We start from the raw sequence: 14,371 nt of genomic DNA on the forward strand, positions 1-14,371 counted from the left end.
AACTATCAGAAACATACAGAATCATTCTAGTGATAATTTAACTTATTTGTTCCTGTAATTTTATTTTCATAAACTATCTATAAAATTAGAATAGATTAGGGCAAAGTCCCCCTTAATGCATATATATTTGTTTATTACCTTCTAAAATAGAAGTTACTATTGCCAAGGGAAAAGATATTTGTGATTGCAAAGGGCAGGAAGCAGATGTATAATTTCTAGCTGAGGCTGGCATGAAAAGCAGTCTCCTTTGATTCTTCTAGCCCAGTGATTCTAAGCTGAGGGCAGCTTCACTGCCCAGAGAAATTTGCCAAGGAATGCAGACATATTTGGTGTCATAAGTGGAGGGTGCTACTGGCATCTAGTGGGTAAAGGCCAGGGATGCTGCTAAATATTCTGTGAAGCCAAGATAAATATCCATAATAATGAATTACCTGACCCCAAATGTCAAGGTAGAGAAACACTGGGCTAATGTTTATCAGCCCAATGCCTCCCTTCACGGATTTCTCTTTTCCTTACCTTTGACCAGGATATTAGTCCCAGTCCTTATGGTTAAGGAACACAAATATGTCTGTCAGATCCCATGGAATCTGTGCTATTTCCTTCTCAGTTTGGAAGTTACTCAAACGCCAGACATAGATGTAAAAAATCAAAGCAATCCTGAGCCCTCTCTCACTCTCTTTCCCCTATACACATACACTCACTCTAAGTTCCTTTCTTTCTACTGAACAGGTTCTTTTTAAGATTGAGATAATAAACTAATCATATGCAAAGGAATATTAAAAGGTTTTAATTTCAAAGAATATTTATACTGATTTCTTTATAGCTCTTGCTATAATAAATGAGAAAGTGAATCTGTAAGATTAATGAGGGTTACACAAAACCCCATATTTTCATGCAAATTTCCTAGTCACCCTAAATTACATCAATTTCAAGATTCAGGCAGCCAAACTAGAGAAGCAGAAATTTAAAGAAAAATGAAATAATTTCCTTAGATGTAGATCTGGCAAAGTACAACCCACAGGCCAAGCTCACCTAGCTGTCTGATTTCTGTGAATAGGTTGAAGAATAGCCATTTTCATTCATTAATGTATTGCCCATAGCTATTTTAGTGCTACCATGCATATTTGAGCTATATGGCCTACAATGTTTAAATATTTATTCTCAGTGAAAGGCAAGAAGGTGGAAGAGTAATAGACTGAAATGACATCAGGTCCCAGGAGTTCAGCTAGATAGTTATCAAACCATTCTGAACACCTACAATCTCAACAGGAGATAGAAGAGAAGAAGAGCAGCAATTCTAGGAACAGAAAATCGACCACTTTCTGAAAGGACATGCAGAGAATGAATCCAAAGTGACAGGAAGATATACTGTGGTGGGGCAGGGGGCAGCTCCTGGCAAGTGGTAGAGCAGTGGAGCACAAAATCTGAACTTTTAGAAGTCTGCTGCACTGAGGACATCGCTCCAGAGGCTTAGCGGGGGTGGAGCCATCACAGGAGCAGTGAGGTCTCCGGTTCCATGAGGTCACAGAAAGATTGGGGGTGTCTGAGTATGGCAGAGCTACCAGGTATCAGAACGGGGAAGCTGGCTACAGAGACAAAGCTGAGGAGTGAGCTTTCAGCTCAGGTTTACCTTAAACCATGATCCAAGGCATAGTCGGGCCACTGCTCTTTGAGCAGAGATCCCACAAGTTGCAGATCCAGGGAGATTCACCTTCCTCCTCCAGAAGGAGCACCATGGCAGGAATCTGCTAGGTTTGGAGACTCCAAATGGGGATGTGTGCCAGAGATAGAAATCTTGGTCACAGGTCAGGTGAGAGCGTGGCTAGAGACCAGGGAGACAGGAGTGATTGATTGCTCTTCTTTGAGGGCACACTGAGGAGTGGGACCCTGAGCCCTTGGCTCCTCTGGGTGGGAGATTGGGAGGCCGCCATTTTCATTCCCATCCTCCAGAGCTCTACGGAAAGCCTTCAGGGAACAAAAGCTCCCAAGAGCGAACCTGAGAAGAATACTTAGCCTAGCCCTTGGCAAGGGCAGAGTAATTCTACCTCAGGCAAAGACATTTGAGAATCACTACAACAGGCCCCTCCAGCAGAAGATCAGCAAGAACATCCAGCCAAGACCAAGCTCATTGATCAAGGAGAACAGTGGAACTCCAGATTAAGGGGAAAGCAACATATAGAATCCATGGCTTTTTCCCCATGAAACTTTAGTCTTGCAAAGTTAAATTTTTTTTTAATTTTATTTTTTTCTTATTCTATTTTTTAACTTTTCCTCTTTCCTTTTTTAACATTTTTAACTAGTTTATCTTAAGAATACCTTTCTTTAAAAAAAAATCTTTTTAAACCTTCATTTTATAGTTATATTTTATCCCTTCATTGTATTTAACCTTATTTTTTGTATACATATAGGATTTTTTTTTTCCAAAAAATTTTGAGGGGCGCCTGGGTGGCTCAATGGGTTAAGCCTCTGCTTTTGGCTCAGGTCATGATCTCAGGGTCCTGGGATGGAGCCCAGCATCAGGCTCTCTGCTTAGGGAGGAGCCTGCATCCCCCTCTCTCTCTACCTGACTTTCTGCCTACTTGTGATTTCTCAATCAAATAAATAAATAAAACCATTAAAACAATTTTGGGATACAATTTCTTCTAACAGATCAAAATATACCCTAAATCTAACACATGGCTTTTGTTCTAGTCTCCAGCCTGAACACATTCTCTCTTCTTTTTTCTTTTTCCAACCAATTTATCTTATCAATAACTTTCTTAGAATTTTTAAAAAATTTTCATCTTTGCAGTCATATTCCATCCCTTCATTGTGTTTACCATTATTTTCATATATATATATATAAGTTTTTCTTTCTTTAAAATTCTGGGAGGTAGTTTCTTCTAAGAGACCGAAATACAACCAAAATCAAATGGGTGGCTTTGTACTATTTACCAGTCATATATATATATATATATATATATATATATATATATATATTTTTTTTTTTTTTTTCCTTTTTCATTCTTCCCCCTTCCTTCTCCCCCCACCAGTTTTGGGTCTCTTCTGATTAGGTTAGCATACATTTTTCTGGGGCCTTTGCCACCCTTTTAGTATTTTATTCTCCCATTCATGTATTCTTGTCTGGATAAAGTGACAAGGTGGAAAAACTTATCACAAAAAAAAAAAAAGAAAGAAAAAAGGAAAAAAAAAAGAACAAGAGGCAGTACTGATAGCTAGAGACCTATTCAATACAGACATTGGTAATATGTCAGAACTAGAGTTCAGAATGACAATTCTCAAGGTGCTAGCTGGGCTTGAAAAAGGCATGGAAGATATTAGAGAAACCGTTTCTGAAGAAAAAAAAAATTCCTTTCTGGAGAAATAAAAGAACTAAAATCTAACAAACTTAAAATCAAAAAAGCTATTAATGAGGTGTAATAAAAACGGAGGCTCTTACTGCTAGGATAATTGAGGCAAAAGAGAGAATTAGTAATATAGAAGACCAAATGACAGAGAATAAAGAAGCTGAGCAAAAGAGAGACAAACAACTACTGGACCATGAGGGAAGAATTTGAGAAATGATTGATACCATAAGATGAAACAATAATAGAATAATTGCAATACCATAAGAAGAAGAAAGAGAGAGAGGGGCAGAAGGTATATTGGAGCAAATTATTGTAGAGAATTTCCCTAATATGGCAAAGGGAACAAGCATCAAAACCCAGGAGGCACAGAGAATCCCCCTCAAAAATCAATAAAAATAGGTCCACAGCCTCTCATCTAATAGTAAAAATTACAAGTCTTAGTGACAAAGAGAAAATCTTGAAAGGAGCTTGGGACAAGACGTCTGTAACATACACTGGTGGAAATATTAGATTGGCAGCAAACTTATCCACAGAGACCTGGAAGCCTAGATGATATATTCAGAGTGCTAAATGAGAAAAATATGCAGCCAAGAACACTCTATCCAGCTAGGCTATCATTGAAAATAGAAGGAGAGATAAAAAGCTTCCAGGACAAACGAAAATTAAAAAGACATTGAAAAACACCAAACAAACCCTGCAGGAAATATTGAAGAGGTCCTCTAAACAAAGAGAGAGCCTAAAAGTAACAGACCAGAAAGGAGCAGAGACAATATACAGTAACAGTCACCTTACAAGCAATGCAATGGAACTAAATTCCTATCTTTCAATAGTTGCCCTGAAAGTAAATGGGCTAAATGCCCCAATCAAAAGAAACACAGTATCAGAATGGATAAAAAAGCAAAACCCATAAATATGCTGTCTACAAGAAACTCATTTTAGACCTGAAGACACCTCCAGATTTAAAGTGAGGGGGTGGAAAACAATTTACCATGCTAATGGACATCAAAAGAAAGCTGGGGGTTGCAATCGTTGTATCAGAAAAATTAGATTTTAGGCCAAAGACTATGATAAGAGATGAGGAAGGACACTCTATCATACTCAATGGGTGCGTCCAGCAAGAAGACCTATCAATTTTAAATAAATATGCCCCTAATATGGGAGCAGCCAACTACATAAACCAATTAATAACAAAATCAAAGAAATACATTGGCCATAATACAATAATAGTAGGGGACTTTAACACCCTTCTCACTGAAATGGACAGATCATCCAAGCAAAAGATCAACAAGGACAAAAAGTCCTTAAATGACACATTGGACCAGATGGACATCACGGATATATTCAGAACATTCCATTCCAAAGCACCAGAATACACATTCTTCTCTAGTGCACATGGAACATTCTCCAGAATAGATCACATCCTGGATCACAAATCAGGTTTCAACTGGTAGCAAAAGATTAGGATCATTCCAAGCATATTTTCAGCCCACAGTGCTCTGAAGCTGGAATGCAATCACAAGAGGAAAGTTGGAAAAAACTCAAACACGTGGAGGCTAAAGAGCATTCTACTAAAGAATGAATGGGTCAACCAGGAAATTGAAGAAAAATTTTTTAAAAATCATGGAAACAAATGAAAATGAAAACACAACTGTTCAAAATCTGTGGGACATAGCAAAGGCAGTCCTGAGAGGAAAGTTTATAGCAACGCAAGCCTTTCTCAAAAAACAAGAAAGGTCTCAAGTACACAACCTAACCCTACACCTAAAGGAGCTGGAGAAAGAACAGCAAAGAAAGCCTAAACCCAGCAGGAGAAGAGAAATCATAAAGATCAGAGCAGATATCAATGAAATAGAAACCAAAACAACAGTAGAACAAATCAAGGAAACTAGGTTCTGGTTCTTTGAAAGAATTAATAAGATTGATAATCCCCTGGCCAGGCATCAAAAAGAAAAGAGAAAGGACCCAAATAAATAAAATCATGAATGGAAGAGGAGAGATCACAATGAACACCAAAGAAATACAAACAATTATAAGAACATATTATGAGCAACTATATGCCAGCAAATTTGACAATCTGGAAGAAATGGATACATTCCTAGAGATATATAAGCTACCAAAACTGAACCAGGAAGAAATAGAAAACCTGAACAGACCCATAACCAGTAAGGAGATGGAAGCAGTCATCAAAAATCTCCCAACAAACAAGAGCCCAAGGCCAGATGGCTTTTCCAAGGGAATTCTACCAAGCATTTAAAGGAGAATTAAAACCTATTCTCCTGAGACTGTTCCAAAAAATAAAAATGGAAGGAAAACTTCCAAACTCATTTTATGAGGCCAGCATTACCTCGATCTCCAAACTAGACAAAACCCCATCAAAAAGGAGAATTACAGACCAATATCCTTTATGAAAACAGATGTGAAAATTCTCATCAAAATACTAGCCAAAAGGGTTCAACAGTACATTAAAAGGATTATTCACCACAACTAAGTGGGATTTATTCCTGGGGTGCAAAGTTGGTTCAACATCCACAAGTCAATCAATCAATGTGATACAACACATTAATAAAAGAAAGAAGAAGAACCATATGATCCTCTCAGTAGGTGCTAAAAAAGCATTTGACAAAGTACAGTATCCTTTCTTGATCAAAACTATTCACAATGTAGGCATTGAGGGTACATACCTCAACATCATCAAAGCCATCTATGAAAAATCCACAGTGAATATCATTCTCAATGGGGAAAAACAGAGATTTTCCCCAAGGTCAGGAACATGGCAGGGATGTCCACTCTCACCACTGCTATTCAACATAGTACTAGAAGTCCTAGCCTCAGCAATCAGACAACAAAAAGAAATAAACGGCATCTGAATCGGCAAAGAAGTCAAACTCTCACTCTTTGCAGATGATGTGATACTTTATGTGGAAAACCCACATCCAAAACTGCTAGAACTCATACAGGAATTCAGTAAAGTATCAGGGTATAAAATCAATGCTCAGCAGCAATGTCCACAATAGCTAAATTATGGAAAGAACCTAGATGTACATCAACAGATGATGGATAAAGAAGAGGTGGTATATATATATATATACAATGGAATACTACGCAGCCATCAAAAGAAATGAGTCTTGCCTTTTGCAATGTCGTGGATGGAACTAGAAGGTATTTTGCTGCATGAAATCAGTCAATCAGAGAAAGACAATTATCATATGCTCTCCCTGATACGAAGAATTTAAGAGGCAATGTAGGGGGCTTGGGGGGGTAGGGAAGGAAAAATGAAACAAGATGGGATCAGGAGGGAGAAAAACCATAAGAGACTCTTAATCTCACAAAACAAACTGAGGGTTGCTGGGGGAGGGACAGGGTGGTTGGGTTATGGACATTGGGGAGGATATGTGCTATGGTGAGTGCTGTGAAGTGTGTAAAACTGGCGATTCACAGACCTGTGCCCTTGGGGCTAATAATTATATGTTAATAAAAATTTTTTAAAAAAGAGAAAAAAATTAAAATTAAATGTCCCATTATTGTACATAGGAAAGACAAGTGTTTTACATCTAAACATCAGATCTTAATGTTCTTCTTTGAAATACATTTTTTGTGGCTAGGTACAAACTACTTAGGACTCAGCTAAACTTCAAAATGCGAGATCATGACGAAATATGTTGCAGTCTGAATGTGGAACAGATAAATGTCCAAATAAAACAAAATAAAATAAATCAATGCTCAGAAATCAGTTGCATTTCTATACACCAACAACAAGATAGAAAAAAGAAATTAAGGTGTCAATCCTATTTATAATTGCACCCAAAACCATAAGATACCTAGGAATAATCCTAACCAAAGAGGTAAAGAATCTGTACTCAGAAAACTATAAAGTACTCATGAAAGAAATCAAGGAAGACACAAAGAAATGGAAAAATGTTCCATGCTCAAGGATTGGAAGAACAAATATTGTCAAAATGTCTATACTATCTGAAGAAATCTACACATTTAATGCAATCTCTATCCAAATACCATCCATTTTTTTCAAAGAAATGGAACAAATGATCCTAAAATTTATATGGAACCAGAAAAGACCTCGAACAGCCAGAGGAATGTTGAAAAAGAAAGCCAAAGTTGGTGGCATCACAATTCCAGACTTCAAGCTCTATTACAAAGCTGTCATCATCAAGACAGTATGGTACTGGCACAAAAACAGACACATAGACCAGTGGAACAGAATAGAGACCCCAGAAATAGACCCTCAACTCTATGGTCAACTAATCTTTGACAGAGCAGGAAAGAATGTCCAATGGAAAAAAGACAGTCTCTTCAACAAATTGTGTTGGGAAAATTTGGACAGCCACATGCAGAAAAATGAAACTGGACCCTTTCCTTATACCACACATGAAGATGGACGTAAAATGGATGAAAGACCTCCATGTGAAATGGGAATCCATCAAAATCCTTGAGGAGAACACAGGCAGGAACCTCTTTGACCTCAGCCACAAACTTCTTCCTAGAAACATGGCCAAAGGCAAGGGAATCAAGGGCAAAATGAACTGTTGCGACTTCATTAAGGTGAAAAGCTTTTGCACAGCAAAGGAAACGGTCAACAAAACTAAAAGATAACTGACAAAATGGAAGAAGTTATTCACAAATGATCTTTCACATAAAGGGCTAGTATCCAAAATCTATAAAGAACTTATCAAACTCAACACCCAAAAAACAAATAATCCAATCAAGAAATGGGTAGAGGAAGGAAGGAAGACATCCAGATGGCCAACAGACACAAGAAAAAGTCCTCCACATCACTCGGCATCAGGGAAATACATATCAAAACCACAATGAGATACCACCTCACACCAGTCAGAATGGGTAAAATTAACAAGTCAGGAAATGATAGATTTTGGAGAGGATGCAGAGAAAGGGAAACCCTACCACACTGTTGGTGGGAATGCAAGCTGGTGCAGCCACTCTGGAAAACAGCATGGAGATTCCTCAAAAAGTTGAAAAGAGAGCTGCCCTATGACCCAGCAATCGCACTACTGGGTATTTACCCTAAAGATACAAGTGTAGTGATCTGGAGGGGCACGTGCACCCAAATGTTTATAGCAACAATGTCCACAACAGCCAAACTTTGGAAAGAACCTAGATGTCCATCAACAGATGAATGGATAAAGAAGTGGCATATGTGGGGCGCCTGGGTGGCTCAGTGGATTAAGCCGCTGCCTTCGGCTCAGGTCATGATCTCAGGGTCCTGGGATCGAGCCCCGCATCGGGTTCTCTGCTCCGCAGTGAGCCTGCTTCCTCCTCTCTCTCTGCCTGCCTCTCTACCTATTTGTGATCTCTCTCTCTGTCAAATAAATAAATAAAATCTTTAAAAAAAAAAAAAGAAGTGGCATATGTATATGATGGAATAGTATGCGGCCAACAAATGAAATGAAATCTTGCCATTTGCAAGGATGTGGATGGAACTAGAGAGTATTTTGCTGTGCAAAATCAGTCAATCAGAGAAAGACAATTATCATATGATCTCTCTGATATGAGGAATTTGAGAGGCAGGGAGGGAGGTTGTGGGGGGTAGGGAAGGAAAAAATGAAACAAGCTGGGATCAGGAGGGAGACAAATCATAAGACAAACTCTTAATCTCACAAAAGAGTCTGAGGGTTGCTATGGGGTGTGGCAGTAGGGATAGGGTGGTTGGGTTATGGACATTGGGGAGGGTACGTGCCATGGTGATTGCTATGAAATGTGTAAGCCTGACGATTCACAGACGTGTACCCCTGGGGCAAATAATACATTATATGTTAATAGAAATAATTAATAAAAAATAAAAAGAAAATAAAATATTTATTCTCTGGGACCTTACAAAAAGGAAAAAAAGAAAGAAGAGAGGAACTTGGGAAGATGGTGCAGTAGGCAGTAGGAGGACCCTAACTGCTCCCTGTCACATATTTACGACTAGATAACATCCACACCCAAGTAAATAAACTGGAGAGCAATCTGAAGATTGGCAAAACAAACTACAACTAAATATAGAGACGAAGCTATGTCTGAAAGGCTAGGAAGTTCAGAAAGGCAGAAGGAAGCTGTCAGCAGGAAGGAGGGAGCTGTGTTCTTAGAGAGAGCAGAGAAATGGGCCCTCACACCGGGTATCTCCCAGGGAGAAGACTAATCCCCATAATGTTTGGTTTTGGAAAACAGAGGGGCTGAATCCTGTGAGTTTGTATACTTGGAGCTTGGAGCTGTAAAAGTCAGCTGATCCCCAGTGGGCTTGTCGGGAGGGTGAGTGATAACTGGGTCACTGCCCTTACAGAGAAAGCACCTGTGCAGAGAGGCAACATAAAATGGCAGTTTACACAAGATGGGTGGAGAAGAGGCAAATGGGAGACAGATCTGTTCATACTGATTTCAGAGCATGACAGGGGACTTCTCTAAAGACAAGGGAGCTGGCAGTCACCATTTTCCTTTCCTGTCCCATAGCATAAATTCAGAGCCACCTGCAGGAGGCAATACTGCACAGACACTTGCTACCTAACTGGGTAGCAATGTACCACGCCCTTGAATTCTCCTGAGGACTTGCCTATTCCAAGCCTGCTAGCCTAAGCCCTGGTCTCAAAATCAATCCACAGATCTCTTGCATTTCTCTACACCAGTAATGAAGCAACAGAAAGAGAAATTAGGAAAACAATCCCATTTACAATTACAATTACAATTAAATTACAGTTACAATATATCTAGGAATAAACCTAACCAAAGAGGTGGAAGACCTGTATTCTGAAAACCCTAAAACCGTGATGCAAGAAATTGAAAAGGACACAAAGAAATGGAAACACATTCCCTGCTCATGGATTAGAACAAATATTGTTAAAATGTCTATACTAGCCAAAGCAATCTACACATTTAGGGCAATGCCAATCAAAATGCCAACAGCATTTTTCACAGAGCTGGAACAAATGATGCTAAAACTTGTATGGAACTACGAAAGACCCTGAAGAGTCAAAGAAACCTAGAAAAAGAAAAGCAAAGCTGGAGGCATCACAATTCTGAACTTTTAGGTATATTACAAAGCTGTAATCACCAAGACAGTATGGTACTGGCACAAAAACAGACACATAGATCAATGGAACAGAATAGAAAATCCAGAAATAAACCCACAACTGAGTAGTCAATTAATCTTCCAGAAAGCAGGAAAGAATATTCAATGGGAAAAGGACAATCTTTTCAACAAATGGTGTTGGGAAAACTGGACGGCAACATGTCAAAGAATGAAACACCACACGCAAAAATAAATTCAAAATGGATGAAAGACCTAAGTGTGAGACCTGAAATCATAAAAATCCTACAAGTGAACACAGGCAGTAACTGCTTTGACATTGGCTAAAGAATCTTTTTTCTAGATATGTTTCCTAAGGCAAAGGGAACAAAAGCAAAAATAAACTATTGGGACTACATTAAAATAAAAAGATTCTGCACAGAGAAGGAAGCTATCAACAAAACTAAAATGCAACCTACAGGAATGGGAAAAGATATTTGCAAATGATGTATCTGATAAAAGGTTAGTATCCAAAATATATAAAGAACTTCTACAACTCAACACCCCAAAAATAAATAATGCAATTAAAAATGGGCAGAAGACATGAATAGACATTTATCCAAGGAAGACATATACAACAGACACGGCTAAAATCAACAACACAAGAAACAACAGGTGTTGGTGAGGATGTGGAGAAAGAGGAATTCGCTTGCACTGGTGGCGGGATTACAAACTGGTGCAGCCACTGTGGAAAACAGTATGGAGGTCCCTCCAAAAATTTAAAAATAGAACCACTCTAAGATCCAGCAGTTGCACTACTGGGTATTTACCCAGAGAAAACAAAAACAGTAATTCAAAGTGATACATGTTGGGGCGCCTGGGTGGCTCAGTGGATTAAGCCACTGCCTTCGGCTCAGGTCATGGTCTCGGGGTCCTGGGATCGAGCCCCGCATCGGGCTCTCTGCCCTGCAGGGAGCCTGCTTCCTCCTCTCTCTCTGCCTGCCTCTCTGCCTACTTGTGATTTCTCTTTCTGTCAAATAAATGAATAAAATCTTTAAAAAAAAAGTGATACATGTTCCCCTGTGCTGTTTCTGGCAGCATTATTTACAATAGCCAACTTACGGAAGCAGTCAAGTGTCCACTGACTGATGATGGATAAAGAAGATGTGGTATATATAAACAATGGAATATTATTCAGTCAAAAAAGAGAGGGACATTTTGTCATTTGCAATGACATGGATGGAGCTAGAGAGTATTATGCTAAATGAAATAAGAGAAAGACAAATACCGTATGATTTCACTCATATGTGGAATTTAAGAAACCAAAGAAATTAGCAAAGGGGAGGGAAAGAGAGAGAAACCAAGGAACAGATTCAACTATAGGTTACAAAACCTGATGGTTACCAGAGAGGAGGTGGATGGGAGGATGGGTGAAGTAAGTGATGGGGATTAAGGAGGGCACCTGGGTGGTGTATATAAGTGCAGAATCACTATATTGTACACCTGAAACTAATATAACACTGTAAGTTAACTAAATGGAAATAAAATAAAAACTTAAAAGAGAAGGTACCTTATTGACCCCTGTTCTATCCGTCATGGTTTGCAAACATTCAGGTGTAGCTCTTTTAGTCACATGGAGCCTGAAGAAAGAGGTTTAGAGCCCAAGTGGCCTCTTTTGGTCTCTGAGTCTGTCTGCAGAAACTGGGGACACTTTACAGTTTGAAAACCAGTGACTTAGATCTTTCAGTGCCCAAGAAATATTGGCTTTGATGATGCTGTTGATGACAATAATAATAGAGATGGCAGTGACGGTACTTCTCTGACACAGGCAACAACTGGATACAGTTAAGTTCCACAGACATTATTAACCACCTGTTCCGTGCCATATGTATACCAGGGCAGTGACAACGTGATTCTTTCTCTGCAGGTAGTGATATATATATTTTTTTCTTTTTCTCTACGACGCCTACTATTTTTCTTGACTTTATGGGCACACGTTTTAATATGCAGTGGTTAAACATACAGTTTTGACAGAGAATTATCTGTGAAGAAATGAATTAATGCTCTTCCATTTCTTCTTACTCCTTTCGGTTTTACCATATATTTACCAAACAGTCTCTTTCTCAGAAATTCTCTTGAAAGACTTTAAAACCTGCTTGCAGGCTTAACCCTTGGGGATTTTGAGCTGCTCTTTTTGGCTTTGTCCTTGTGATTTATTTTGTCTTCTTGTTATTAAGAATGCTACATATAAAAAACAAAAGAATGCTACATCATAAAATATATTACATACTTTGACTTCTGTCACTAGAGATTTCTGAGTTTAAGTGGATGTAGAAAGGAGACGAAAAGGAAAGAGCAATATAAAATGGGTGCAAACATGTATCCAAGTTACAACAGAAAAAAAAAAAAAAAAGCTATTAAGAGGCTTTTTTTCCCCCGACACGTAGTGCTGTGATCTTTTACAAAAGAAGATGGATGTTCAAGTCCAAGATCTCAACTGTATACCCTTCCCCCACAATATCCCCAAACCTGAGTTCTTTGTGCTCTCAACTCAGCAAATAGCAACTGCATCCACCCAGTAGCTCAGGACAAAAATTTAGCAACATCTTTAATTTTTCTCTGTCTCTCACTCTCTGCAGCCAATCTATCATCAGTTCTATTTGCTAAGCTCCTAAGCAATTCCCACCTCCCACCACTCTGGTAGGACACATCTCTCTTGGTCCACTGCAGCAGTCATCCAGATCTTTTCTGTGTTGGTTCTCTTGTGCTCGCACCACCTACTTTCAATAAAAACAGTGAATTTTTAAAACGATTTTATCTATTTACTTGCTTACTTACTTATTTGACACAGAGAGAGACACAGTGAGAGAGGGAACAGAAACAGGGGGAATGGGAGAGGGAGAAGCAGGCTTCCCGCAAAGCAGGGATCCTGTTGCAGGGCTCAATTCCAGGACCCTGGGATCATGACCTGAGCCGAAGGTAGATGCTTAACTACTGAGCCACCCAGGTGCCCCTAGACTGATTTTTTAAAATACAAATTATACAATCCACTCCTTTTTACCCCTCTCCACTTTGAAAACTAGAATAAAATTCAACCCTTGACCATGAATTGTAAAGCCTTAAGTAACTAGTCTCTGTCTACTTCCATGCCCTTGTCTCATATGCCTTTTCTCTTCGCCCACACTAGAGAAGCCGTCCCTCCTTCTCTTGTTGCAAAGTGATTCGGTTATTTCTGCTTCTCTATTCTTGCCTGTGGGGAGGTAGTTTCTCCCAAATTTTGGGAGAAACATTTCTTCCAGAGAGTTTAAATGGAGCTGGAGGAATTTTAGCACAATTCTTGCTATAGAGGAAGTCTTGCTGTAGAGGTAGCAATAGGTTCTGCATTTGTATTATTTTTATTGGTTTTAATATTTTAATTTTTGTTTTATTTTTTGAAGATTTTATTTAATTATTTGAGAGAGAGAGAGAGATACAGAGAAACAGAGAGTTAGAGAGCAAGAGAGCAGAGGAACATGGGTGGCTCAGTCTGTCTGCCTTCGGCCCAAGTCATGATCCCAGGGTCCTGGGATCGAGACCCTCATCAGCCTTCATGCTCAGCAGAGAGCTTGCTTTTCCCTATCCCTCGCTGCTCCCCCTGCTTATGTGCTCTCTCTCTGTAAAATAAATAAAATCTTTAAAAAGTAAGAGAGAGAGCATAGGTAGGGAGGAGAGAGAAAAGCAGGTTCCCCGCTGAGCAGGGAGCCTGACTTGGTGCTCGATCTGGGGATTCTGGGATCTTGACTTGAGCCCAAGGCAGAAGCCTAACTGACTGAGCCACCCAGGTGCCCCAATTTTAAAAAAATGTGTTATTTTCTTGGAGATGTCTTTCCTTTTAGTCAACATATATCTTGGCAAATATATACAGGGCTGTAAACATCACCTCAGTCAAGATATATAACATTTCTATCAACCCCAAATCAATAATCTGCCTTCAAATAAGTGAAATCAAACCATATGTAGTGTTTTGTGT

The 14,371-nt window shown here is 39.1% G+C and overlaps 1 pseudogene; it reads right to left on the minus strand.

The window, feature by feature from the left end:
• LOC123939227 overlaps positions 1-11,959 on the minus strand; it is a 156,639-nt pseudogene extending 144,680 nt beyond the window's left edge.
• Positions 11,960-14,371: the final 2,412 nt, after the last annotated feature.

This window comes from Meles meles, chromosome 3 (assembly GCF_922984935.1).
Source record: "Meles meles chromosome 3, mMelMel3.1 paternal haplotype, whole genome shotgun sequence".
Classification (NCBI taxonomy): Eukaryota; Metazoa; Chordata; class Mammalia; order Carnivora; family Mustelidae; genus Meles; species Meles meles.